Here is a 12,939-nt window from a genome sequence, read left to right on the forward strand (position 1 = left end):
TTCTGGCGTAACGAGCGCGCACGCTTAGCAGGTGGAAAATTCAGGTGTACGGCTCCACCATCACTACGTCTGCCTATTTGCGCCTCAGTGAGATATCACCTGGCTTTGCCCCGTCCCTACTCACAGAATCATGGAAAAGTTACAGCCCAGAATGAGGCCATTCGGCCCACCTTGTCCGTGCTAGCCCGAAGACACCCAGCTGTCCTTTCTAATCCCACCTTCCTGCACCCGGCCCATAGCGCTGTATGTTAGAGCACCTGTGTAGATCCAGATACTTTTTAATAACATTTAGAATACACAATTATTTTTTTCCAATTAAAGGGCGATTTAGCGTGGCCAGTCCACCTACCCTGCACATCTTTGGGTTGTGGGGGTGAAACCCACGCAGACACAGGGAGAATGTGCAAACTCCACACGGACAGTGACCCAGGGCCGGGATTCGAACCCGTGTCCTCAGCGCCGTAGTCCCAGTGCCAACCACTGCGCCACGTGCCACCCCGATCCAGATACTTTTTAAAAGAGTTTAGGGTATCTGCCTCCACCACCAACTCGGGCAGCGATTCCAGACTCCCACTGCCCTCTGCGCAAAAAAAGTTCTTCCTCATGTCCTCTCTACACCACGTGGGCTGCACGGCAGCATTGTGGATAGCACAATTGCTTCACAGCTCCAGGGTCCCAGGTTCGATTCCGGCTTGGGTCACTGTCCGTGTGGAGTTTGCACATTCTCCCCGTGTTTACGTGGGTTTCGCCCCCACAACCCAAAGATGCGCAGGGCAGGTGGATTGGCCGCGCTAAATTGCCCCTCAATTGGGAAAAATTAATTATTTATAAAGTGAGGTTGAAAAAAACCAGGTAATTATAGACCAGTCAGCCTGACATCGATAGTGGGGAAAATGCTAGAGTCCATTATAAAAGATTTAATAGCAGAGCACTTGGAAAACTGTAGGGTCAGATATAGTCAGATGTCCTCGACTTAGTGTTGCAGACTGGCACATTCCAAGGTCCAGGACTACGCGCTGAGGGACGCACTCAAGCTCGAGGCAGCTGCCACCAAGGTGCAATGGGGGAAGGGCACTGAGTACGGCCTTTCAGCAAATGTGGTTCGAGGGGCTAGTATCCATGTAAAACCCTTCGGTCTGGGTGATTAACACTAAATGTATATAACTAACCGCGGGGTGTAACATGACTGATGTAAATATTTTGAGAAGAATTGTAATGAAAATATTGAAATATTTGTAATGTCCTCAATCTTGGATTGAAGCAACTCAGAGTGAATTTGGACCTCTGGAGAAAATGTTATTGTACTTTTATATACTTTGTATTACTGTTATGACAATTTACAATGTTTTTGTAATGTTTTTTCTTTTGACATTTTGTGAATAAAGTATTGTTTTGAAAACAAACATGTTGAACGAGACCTGGGTGTCCTCATACACTGTTCATAATCGGATGTGATGACGGGGTGGGACCAGGAAAGTGAGGATGGGCTGAAAGGGCTCAATGACTGGAATGAACACATCCTGCGCTGTGCCAATGGGTGGCTTTAACCAGTACTGTGTGTCAACAGATAACTTCCAAACTTAAACGTTTTGTCATGGCAACGCTGGCATCTCCAGATCATGAATGCTTTTTGTTGAACCTTGAATGCGACAAAGATAATGTGCTCAAAATAGCATATGTGACACATCTTGCATTCAGAAATTGGGAGTTAAAACTTTTTAAATCAATGATACGATTAGGGAGGTGGAGCAGAGGATACCAATGCATGGCCTCCCTCCACTGAAGTAGGGGAGCCTCCACCACCTCCCCAGCCCAAAAATTTAAATAATTATCTACAGATGCATTCGTTATCCGATAACTAAAATCACCTTCATGTCCTGCCGACCTAAGCACGTTTATATGAAGATGATTATGTATCGCTCATTCAGCTTTATCCAACATCCGTCTGCCAAATATTTTCCAGCCTTAATTAAATCGCAATTTAAAATATATAGAGAGCTTTGTCGGTTTTCAGTCTCAGGCTGTGCAGCTCGCTTGTCTTTCTATATTTGCATATCCGCACCCATTCGCCAATTAGGCTGCGGGACCTCCTCCCCGACCCCAGCCGCTGATTGGTGTAAGAACTGGCAATCACATCGGAACCCCGCCCATCCTTCTTAGTCATTGGATAGGCCTAATGCCACTCAAATGGACTGCCTCGACGGAATTGGTACCTGTTTGGGGAGGATGCATTTCCCTGTGGGCAGGTCCATCGAACCAGTGTTTTTTTCATAGAATTTACAGTGCAGAAGGAGGCCATTCGGCCCATCGAGTCTGCACCGGCTCTTGGAAAGAGCACCCTACCCAAGGTCAACACCTCCACCCTATCCCCGTATCCCACCCAACACTAAGGGCAATTTTGGACACTAAGGGCAATTTATCATGGCCAATCCACCTAACCTGCACATCTTTGGACTGTGGGAGGAAACCGGAGCACCCGGAGGAAACCCACGCACACACGGGGAGGATGTGCAGACTCCGCACAGCCAGTGACCCAAGCCGGAATCGAACCTGGGACCCTGGAGCTGTGAAGCAATTGTGCTATCCACAATGCTACCGTGCTGCCCCCAGTGCTGTGCAGAAGGAGGCCATTCAGCCCGTCGACTCTGCACCGACCCTCTGAAAGAGCATCCTACCTCGGCCCACTTCCAACCCTATCTCAGTAACCCCACCTAACCCGCACATCTTTGGATTGTGGGTGGAAACCGGAGCACCCGGAGGAAACCCACGCACACACGGCGAGAACGTGCAAACTCCACACAGACAGTGACCCAACCCTGTAAAACCTTTTGCTCTGTGCGCTTAATCCTAACCGCATATAAATATTTATTGAAGCACCACTGCTTCGGCGGAGGGAGGCCAGGCTTTGGTTTCCTCTGTTCCATCTCCCTGATGATGCGATTGATTACAAGTGTCTATTCACTTTAAACTCGAATTTCTGGCTGCAAGTTGTCCGAAGCACTGCTGGACATATGCATCTATGCACCAGAATGACTCACATATGATATTTTGAACACATGGGCAGCACGGTAACACACGTGGCTAGCACTGTGGCTTCACATCGCCAGGGCCCCAGGTTCGATTCCCCACTGGGTCACTGTCTGTGCGGGGTCTGCATGTTCTCCCCGTGTCTGCGTGGGTTTCCTCCGGGTGCTCCGGTTTCCTCCCACAGTCCAAAGATGTGCAGGTTAGGTGGATTGGCCATGATAAATTGCCCTTGGGTCCAAAAAGGTTAGGAGGGGTTATTGGGTTATGGGGATAGAGTGGAACTGTGGGCTTAAATGGGTCAGTGCAGACTCGATGGGCCGAATGGCCTCCTTCTGCACTGTATGTTCTGTGTTCTATGTTCAACATGGTCTTTGTTGCATTCAAGGTTGAACAAAAAGTGTTGATGTGGAGATGCCGGCATTGGCCTGGGGTGAGCACAGTAAGAAGTCTTACAACACCAGGTTAAAATCAAACCTGTTTGTTTCAAACACTAGCTTTCGGAGCACTGCTCCTTCCTCAACGCGTTGAAGTCTGAAGTTACCTGTTGACACACAGTAGTGGTTAAAGTCACCCATCGCAACAGCACAGGATGTGTCCAGGGAACTACAGGCCGGTGAGCCTTACGTCAGTGGTAGGGAAATTACTGGAGAGAATTCTTCGAGACAGGGTCTACTCCCATTTGGAAGCAAATGGACGTATTAGTGAGAGGCAGCATGGTTTTGTGAAGGGAAGGTCGTGTCTCACTAACCTGATAGTTTTTCGAAGAGGTCACAAAGATGATTGATGCAGGTAGGGCAGTGGATGTTGTCTATATGGACTTCAGTAAGGCCTTTGACAAGGTCCCTCATGGTAGACTGGTATAAAAGGTGAAGTCACACGGGATCAGGGGTGAGCTGGCAAGATGGATACAGAACTGCAAGATGATAGAAGGCAGAGAGTAGCAATGGAAGGGTGCTTTTCTAATTGGAGGCTGTGACTAGTGGTGTTCCGCAGGGATCAGTGCTGGTACCTTTGCTGTTTGTAGTATATATAAATGATTTGGAGGAAAATGTAACTGGTCTGATTAGTAAGTTTGCAGATGACACAAAGGTTGGTGGAATTGCGGATAGCGATGAGGACTGTCAGAGGATACAGCAGGATTTAGATCATTTGGAGACTTGGGTGGAGAGATGGCAGATGGAGTTTAATCCATCTAAGTTTAACTAGGGGGCATAGCCTCAAAATAAGGGGAAGTAGATTTAGGACTGAGTTTAGGAGGAACTTCTTCACCCATAGGGTTGTGAATCTATGGAATTCCTTGCCCAGTGAAGCAGTAGAGGCTCCTTCATTAAATGTTTTTAAGATAAAGATAGATAGTTTTTTGAAGAATAAAGGGATTAAGGGTTATGGTGTTCGGGCCGGAAAGTGGAGCTGAGTCCACAAAAGATCAGCCATGATCTCATTGAATGGTGGAGCAGGCTCGAGGGGCCAGATGGCCTACTCCTGCTCCTAGTTCTTATGTTCTTATGTTCTTAATCCGGACAAATGTGAGGTAATGCATTTTGGAAGGTCTAATGCAGGTAGGGAATGTACAGTGAATGGTAGAACCCTCAAGAGTATTGAAAGTCAGAGAAATCTAAATGGAGAGGTCCACAGGTCACTGAAAGGGGCAACGCAGGTGGAGAAGGTAGTCAAGAAGGCATACGGCATGCTTGCCTTCATTGGCCGGGGTGTTGAGTATAAGAATTGGCAAGTCATGTTGCAGCTGTATAGAACCTTAGTTAGGCCACACTTGGAGTATAGTGTTCAATTCTGGTCGCCACACTACCAGAAGGATGTGGAGGCTTTAGAGAGGGTGCAGAAGAGATTTACCAGGATGTTGCCTGGTATGGAGAGCATTAGCTATGAGGAGCGGTTGAACAAACTTGGTTTGTTCTCACTGGAACGACGGAGGTTGAGGGGCGACCTGATGGAGGTCTACAAAATTATGAGGGGCATAGACAGAGTGGATAGTCAGAGGCTTTTCCCCAGGGTAGAGGGGTCAATTACTAGGGGGCATAGGTTTAAGGTGAGAGGGGCAAGGTTTAGAGTAGATGTATGAGACAAGGTTTTTACACAGAGGGTAGTGGGTGCCTGGAACTCGCTGCCGGAGGAGGTGGTGGAAGCAGGGACGATAGTGACATTTAAGGGGCATCTTGACAAATACATGAATAGGATGGGAATGGAAGGATACGGACCCAGAAAGTGTAGAAGATTGTATTTAGTCGGGCAGCATGGTCGACACGGGCTTGGAGGTCCGAAGGGCCTGTTCCTGTGCTGTTCTTTGTTCTTTTGTGTGTTAATTCCAGTCATTCAGTCTTTCAGTCCCTCCTTACATTCCTGTCCCACCCCGCCATATGTGTTCATCACCGCCGATTAGGAACAACTTATTTTGCCTGCCGCAAACGCTCTATGAAACATCCGGTCCGTATACTTGACTCAAGTTTCACAAGTTGATGGTCCTACACCACAGTTGATGGCTGTCTTGATGCACATCCCTGGGAACAGCCCATGGAGCACAGGGTGATGGCAAGATAGAAACAGAGAAAATAGGAGCAGAGACAGCTGGTTTGTAATGCAGAACAAGGCACGCAGCGCGGGTTCAATTCCTGTACCAGCTGACCCGAACAGGAGTCGGAATGTGGCGTTTCGGGGCTTTTCACAGTATCTTGATACTTGTGACAATAAAAGATTATTATTATTAGATCATTCGACCCTTCAAGCCAGCTCAACCATTCAGTATGATCATCCTCCTTCTGTACCTGAATGCCTACCTTCAGCGACACACAGGACACCCAGGTCTCGTTGCACATGTTTGATTTCAAAACTTTATTCATAAAATGTCGAAAGAAAAGACATTACAAAAACATTTTAAATTGTCTAGAGGACTGGGAAGTCTTTAGGGGACAACAGAAAGCTACTACAAACAAAGAAATGTACAGCACAGGAACAGGCCCTTCGGCCCTCCAAGCCCGTGCCGACCATACTGCCCGACTAAACTACAATCTTCTACACTTCCTGGGTCCGTATCCTTCTATTCCCATCCTATTCATATATTTGTCAAGATGCCCCTTAAATGTCCCTATCGTCCCTGCCTCCACTACCTCCTCCGGTAGTGAGTTCCAGGCACCCACTACCCTCTGCGTAAAAAACTTGCCTCGTACATCTACTCTAAACTTTGCCCCTCTCACCTTAAACCTATGCCCCCTAGTAATTGACCCCTCTACCCTGGGGAAAAGCCTCTGACTATCCACTCTGTCTATGCCCCTCATAATTTTGTATACCTCTATCAGGTCGCCCCTCAACCTCCTTCGTTCCAGTGAGAACAAACCGAGTTTATTCAATCGCTCCTCATAGCTTATGCCCTCCATACCAGGCAACATTCTGGTAAATCTCTTCTGCACCCTCTCTAAAGCCTCCACATCCTTCTGGTAGTGTGGCGACCAGAATTGAACACTATACTCCAAGTGTGGCCTAACTAAGGTTCTATACAGCTGCAACATGACTTGCCAATTCTTATACTCAATGCCCCGGCCAATGAAGGCAAGCATGCCGTATGCCTTCTTGACTACCTTCTCCACCTGTGTAGCCCCTTTCAGTGATCTGTGGACCTGTACTCCTAGATCTCTTTGACTTTCAATACTCTTGAGGGTTCTACCATTCACTGTATATTCCCTACCTGCATTAGCCCTTCCAAAATGCATTACCTCACATTTGTCCAGGTTAAACTCCATCTGCCATCTCTCCGCCCAAGTCTCCAGACAATCTAAATCCTGCTGTATCCTCAGACAGTCCTCATCGCTATCCGCAATTCCACCAACCTTTGTGTCGTCTGCAAACTTACTAAAAAAGCTATAAAGAAGAGTAAGGTAGACTATGAAAGTAAACTGGCTCAGAACATAAAAGCAGATAGTAAAAGCTTCTACAAATATATAAGACAAAAAAGAGTGGCTAAGGTAAATATTGGTCCTTTGGAAGATGAGAAGGGAGATTTAATAATAGGAGACGGGGAAATGGCTGAGGAGCTGAACAGGTTTTTTGGGTCGGTCTTCACAGTGGAGGACACAAATAACATGCCAGTGACTGATGGAAATAAAGATATGATAGGTGAGGACCTTGAGATGATTTTAATCACTAAGGAGGCAGTATTGGGCAAGCTAATGGGGCTAAAGGTAGACAAGTCTCCTGGCCCTGATGGGATGCATCCCAGACTGTTAAAAGAGATGGCTAGGGAAATTGTAAACGCACTAGTGATAATTTATCAAAATTCACTAGACTCTGGGGTGGTCGGCAGAAAGCGGGTAATTATAGTCCGGTAAGCTTGTAGCGCACAATGACTTACGAGAGAGACGAGAAGTGATGAAGTCGATTCAGGCTTTATTAAGCGAGACTTGGCCCCAGCAGTTCAGCAACAGAATGAAGCGGCGGGGAGAAGCTCGGGTTCTTATACTCCGCCTTCAGGGCGGAGCCAGGAGTCAGCAGCCAACCAGGACCCGGGATCTGTCAGCCAATAGCATCACGGCTTCACAGTCCCACATGACCCCTAATACATACCACCACAAAGCTTAACGTCAGTTGTAGGGAAAATGCTGGAATCTATCATCAAGGAGGAAATAGCGGGGCACCTGGAGGGAAATTGTCCCATTGGGCAGACGCAGCATGGGTTCACAAAGGGTAGGTCGTGTCTGACTAATTTGGTAGAATTCTTTGAGGACATTACCAGTGCAGTAGATAACGGGGAGCCAATGGATGTGGTATATCTGGATTTCCAGAAAGCTTTTGGCAAGGTGCCACACAAAAGGTTGCTGCATAAACTAAAGATGCATGGCATTGAGGGTAAAGTGGTAGCATGGGTCGAGGATTGGTTAACTAACAGAAAGCAGAGAGTGGGGATAAATGGGTGTTTCTCTGGTTGGTAACCTGTAACTAGTGGGGTCCCTCAAGGATCAGTGTTGGGCCCGCAGTTGTTCACAATTTACATAGATGATTTGGAGTTGGGGACCAAGTGCAATGTGGCAAAGTTTGCAGACGACACTAAGATGAGTGGTAAAGCAAAAAGGGCAGAGGATACCGGAAGTCTGCAGAAGGATTTGGATAGGTTAGGTGAATGGGCTCGGGTCTGGCAGATGGAATTCAATGTTGCCAAGTGTGAGGCTATCCATTTTGGGAGGAATAACAGCAGAATGGATTATTATTTAAACGGTAAGATGTTAAAACATGCTGCTGTGCAGAGGGACCTGGGTGTGCTGGTGCACAAGTCGCAAAAAGTTGGTGTGCAGGTGCAACAGGTGATTAAGAAGGCTAATCGAGTTTTGTCTTTCATTGCTAGAGGGATGGAGTTCAAGACTAGTGAGGTTATGCTGCAATTGTATAGGGTGTTGGTGAGGCCGCATCTGGAGGATTGTGTTCAGTTTTGGTCTCCTTACCTGAGAAAGGACATATTGGCACTGGAGGGAGTGCAGAGGAGATTCACTAGGTTGATCCCAGAGTTGAGGGGATTAGATTATGACGAGAGGTTGAGTAGACTGGGACTGTACTCATTGGAGTTTAGAAGGATGCGGGGGGATCTTATTGAGACATATAAATTATGAAGGGAATAGATAGGATAGATGCGGGCAGGTTGTTTCCACTGGTCGGGGAAAGCAGAACTAGGGGGCATAGCCTCAAAATAAGGGGAGGTAGATTTAGGATGGAGTGTAGGAGGAACTTCTTCACCCAAAGGGTTGTGAATCTCTGGAATTCCTTGCCCAGTGAAGCAGTTGAGGCTCCTTCTTTAAACGTTTTTATGAAAAAGATAGATGCCTTTCTAAAGAATAAAGGGATTTGGGGATATGGTGTACGGGCCGGAGAGTGGAGCTGAGTCCACAAAGATCAGCCATGATCTCATTAAATGGCGGAGCAGGCTCGAGGGGCCAGATGGCCTACTCCTATTCCTAGTTCTTATGTTCTTATGTCATAACAGTAAAGTACGATAACATTTTCTCCAGAGGTCCAAATTCACTCTGAGTTGCTTCAATCCAATAATGAGGACATTACAAATATTTCAATATTTTCATTACAATTCTTCTCAAAGTATTTACATCAGTCATGTTACACCCCGCGGTTAGTTATATACATTTAGTGTTAATCACCCAGACCGAGGGGTTCTACATGGATACTAGCCCCTCGAGGTACATTTGCTGAAAGGCCTTACACAGTGGCCTTTCCCCATTGCGCCTTGGTGGCGGCTGCCCCAAGCTTGAGTGCGTCCCTCAGCGCGTAGTCCTGGACCTTGGAATGTGCCAGTCTGCAACACTCGATCGAGGACATCTGACTATGTCTGATCCCACCACTGTTTTCCAAGTGCTCTGCTGTTAAATCTTTTATAATGGACTCTAGCATTTCCCCCACTATTGATGTCAGGCTGACTGGTCTCTAATTCCCTGTTTTCTCTCAACCTCACTTTATAAATAATGGGGTTGCGTTAACTACCCTCCAATCGGGAGGAACTCTTCCATTATATCTTTAAAAAAAAAATTTAGAGTACCCAATTATTTTTTTTTCTAATTAAGGGGCAATTTAGCATGGCCAATCCACCTACGCTGCACATCTTTGGGTTGTGGGGGTGAAACCCAGGCAGACAGGGGGAGAATGTGCAAACTCCACACGGGCAGTGACCCAGGGCCGGGATTCGATCCCGGGTCCTCAGCGCCGCAGTCCCAGTGCTAACCACTGCACCACATGCCGCCATCTCTTAATGGGGTTACATTAGCTACCCTCCAATCTGTAGGAACCCTTCCATTATTTCTAATGCTACTTCCTGAAGTACTCTGGGATGTGGATGATCAGGCCCTGGGGATTTATCAGCCTTCACCAGAGAGAAGGACTTGGTGGAAGATGAGTCTAGGGTAGGGTGTGTGGAAAGTCTCGGTCATGTTGATATCAAAAAGGAGGAGGTGTTGGGCAACTTGAACAACATTAAGGTAAATAAGTCCCAGGGCCTGATAGGTCTACCCCAAAATACTGAGGGAGGCAAGGGAGAAAATTGCTGGGTCCTTGACATGATTCTTTGTATCCTCATTGGCTACAGGAGATGTCCCAGAGAACTGGAGAGTAGCCAATGTTGTTCCTTTGTTTAAGAAGGGCAGCACAGCACGGTGGCGCAGTGGGTTAGCCCTGCTGCCTCATGGCGCCGAGGTCCCAGGTTCAATCCCGGCTCTGGGTCCCAGTGCGTGTGGGGTTTGCACATTCTCCCCGTGTTTGCGTGGGTTTCGCCCCCACATCCCAAAGATGTGCAGGGTAGGTGGATTGGCCACGCTAAATTGCCCCTTAATTAGAAAAAAGGAATTGAGTACATTAAATTTATTTTGAAAAAAAGAAGGGTAGCAAGGATAATCCAGGAAATTTTGAGCCTTTGAGCCTTACGTCAGTGACAGGGAAATTATTGGAGAGGATTCTTCGGGACAGGTTTTTACTTCCATTTGGAAACAAATTGACTTATTAGCGAGATGCAGAATGGTTTTGTGAAGGGGAGTTTGTGTCTCAATAGATTGAGTTTTTTGAGGAAGTGACGAAGATGATTGATGAAGCTAGGGCAGTGAATGCTGTCGCCATGGACTTCAGTCAGGTCGTTGACAAGGTCCCTCATGGCAGACTGGTACAAAAGGGATCAGAGGTGAACTGGCAAAATGGATACAGAACTAGCTCATTCTTTTCTTTTATTTCGAGTACCCAATTCTTCTTTTCCAAGAAGTAGCAATTTAGCGTGGCCAATTCACCGACTCTGCACATCATTGGGTTTTGGGGGTTGAGACCCACGCAGACAAGGGGAAAAGGTGCAAACTCCACACGGACAGTAACCCGGGGTCTTGGCGCTGTGGGACAGCAGTGCTCACCACTAGAACTGGTTCATTAATTTTTTTTGCACTGGAGTGCTGACTGGGCTGCATTAGAGTGCTAAAGTGGGTGTTTGGTGACTAAGGGAGTTTGGTGAGGAGGTAGCAAGATGCTTCTTTCATTTCCTCCATTTCCTCAAAGAGCGCGAGGGGAGCCACGTCATCAGTGCCGTAGGCAGCAATGCTAATCACTGTGCCACGTGTCACCCGCAACATGATTTATAAAGAAAAGTTTCTGTAACAATCAATTTGAAATGTTTTGGAATGTACATTTTACAAATTCTATAAATAAACTACATTTGTGGAGAACAATGTTTGGATTATGAGGAAGCAAATTCCCATGAGGTTAAAAGCAAGGACATTGGACGGTACAGCTCGCTGGATGACTAAAGATATAGAGGATAATATGAGACAGGAAAAAAATGGAGTTTTGATAAATGTCAGGTTTCTTACTCATTAGTTTGAATTTTGGCAACACTGGAAGATGGCAGCATCTGTTGGACGAATGCGGTATTGCAGTTTATCAGAAACAAGGATTCATATTATAAAAGTTATTCGGGATTAACCCAAACTCCATCCTGTCTGCTCATCTCAATGATTGCGGTGTGCTGCCCCAGTGTGAGGCGCACTGCTGACTGATTGCCCGTTTAACAGGAGCTCCAGGTGCGTGCTTTTTAAAAAAAAAAAATTTTTTTTAAAAAATTTTTATTAAAGGTTTTCATAAAATATCAACAACAAAATGAGAAAGAAAAAAGACCCCAACAGGGTTAAGTACAAAACACAGTCTAAAAAAGCAACCCCCCAAACCCCTCCCCCCGTACCTAAATAATAAATTAACATTAACACCCCGACTTAACACAACCGGTGTATACACCCCCTCAGACCCTCCAGTGTAAATAACAGAAACAAAAATAAAGTAAACCCCCCCCCACCCCCCACCCCGAGCTGCTGCTGCCATTGACCAATGTCTATCGATCTGCCAGAAAGTCTACAAACGGTTGTCACCGCCTGAAGAACCCTTGTACCGACCCTCTCAAGGCGAATTTCACCCTCTCCAATTTAATGAACCCCGCCATATCGCTGATCCAGGATTCCACGCTTGGGGGCCTCGTATCCTTCCACTGAAGAAGAATCCTTCGCCGGGCTACCAGGGACGCAAAGGCCAGAATTCCGGCCTCTTTCGCCTCCTGCACTCCCGGCTCCTCTGCCACCCCAAATATTGCGAGCCCCCAGCCCGGTTTGACCCTGGATCCTACCACCCTCGACACCATCCTCGCTACGCCCTTCCAAAATTCCTCCAGCGCTGGGCATGCCCAGAACATATGGGTGTGGTTTGCTGGGCTCCCTGAGCACCTAACACACCTGTCCTCACCCCAAAAAAACCGGCTCATCCTTCTCCCGGTCATGTGTGCCCTGTGCAGCACCTTAAACTGTATGATGCTGAGCCTCGCGCACGAAGAGGAAGAATTCACCCTCCCTAGGGCATCTGCCCACGTCCCCTCTTCGATCTCCTCTCCCAACTCCTCCTCCCCCTTACCTTTCAACTCCACCACCGAGGCCTCCTCCTCCTCCTGCATCACCTGGTAAGTTTCCGAGATCTTCCCCACTCCCACCCACCCCCCCGAGAGCACCCTGTCCTGTACTGTGCGTGGCAACAGCCATGGGAATTCCATCACCTGCCATCTGGCAAACGCCCTTACCTGTAAGTACCTGAAGGTGTTCCCCAGGGGGAGCCCGTACTTCTCCTCCAGCTCACCCAAGCTCGCGAACTTCCCGTCCACAAACAAGTCCCCTAACTTTCGTATCCCTGCCCTGTGCCAGCCCGAAAACCCTCCACCTGTTCTTCCTGGGGCGAACCGGTGGTTCCCCCGTAATGGGGTCCACGCCGAGGCCCTAACTTCCCACACATTGCCGCCTCCACTGCCCCCAAAGTTTGAGGGCAGCCACCACCACCGGGCTCGTGGTATACCTCCTTGGAGGGAGCGGCAGCGGCGCCGTTGCCAGCGCCCCCAGACTCGTA

This window comes from Scyliorhinus torazame, chromosome 29 (assembly GCF_047496885.1).
Source record: "Scyliorhinus torazame isolate Kashiwa2021f chromosome 29, sScyTor2.1, whole genome shotgun sequence".
NCBI classification, from domain to species: domain Eukaryota; kingdom Metazoa; phylum Chordata; class Chondrichthyes; order Carcharhiniformes; family Scyliorhinidae; genus Scyliorhinus; species Scyliorhinus torazame.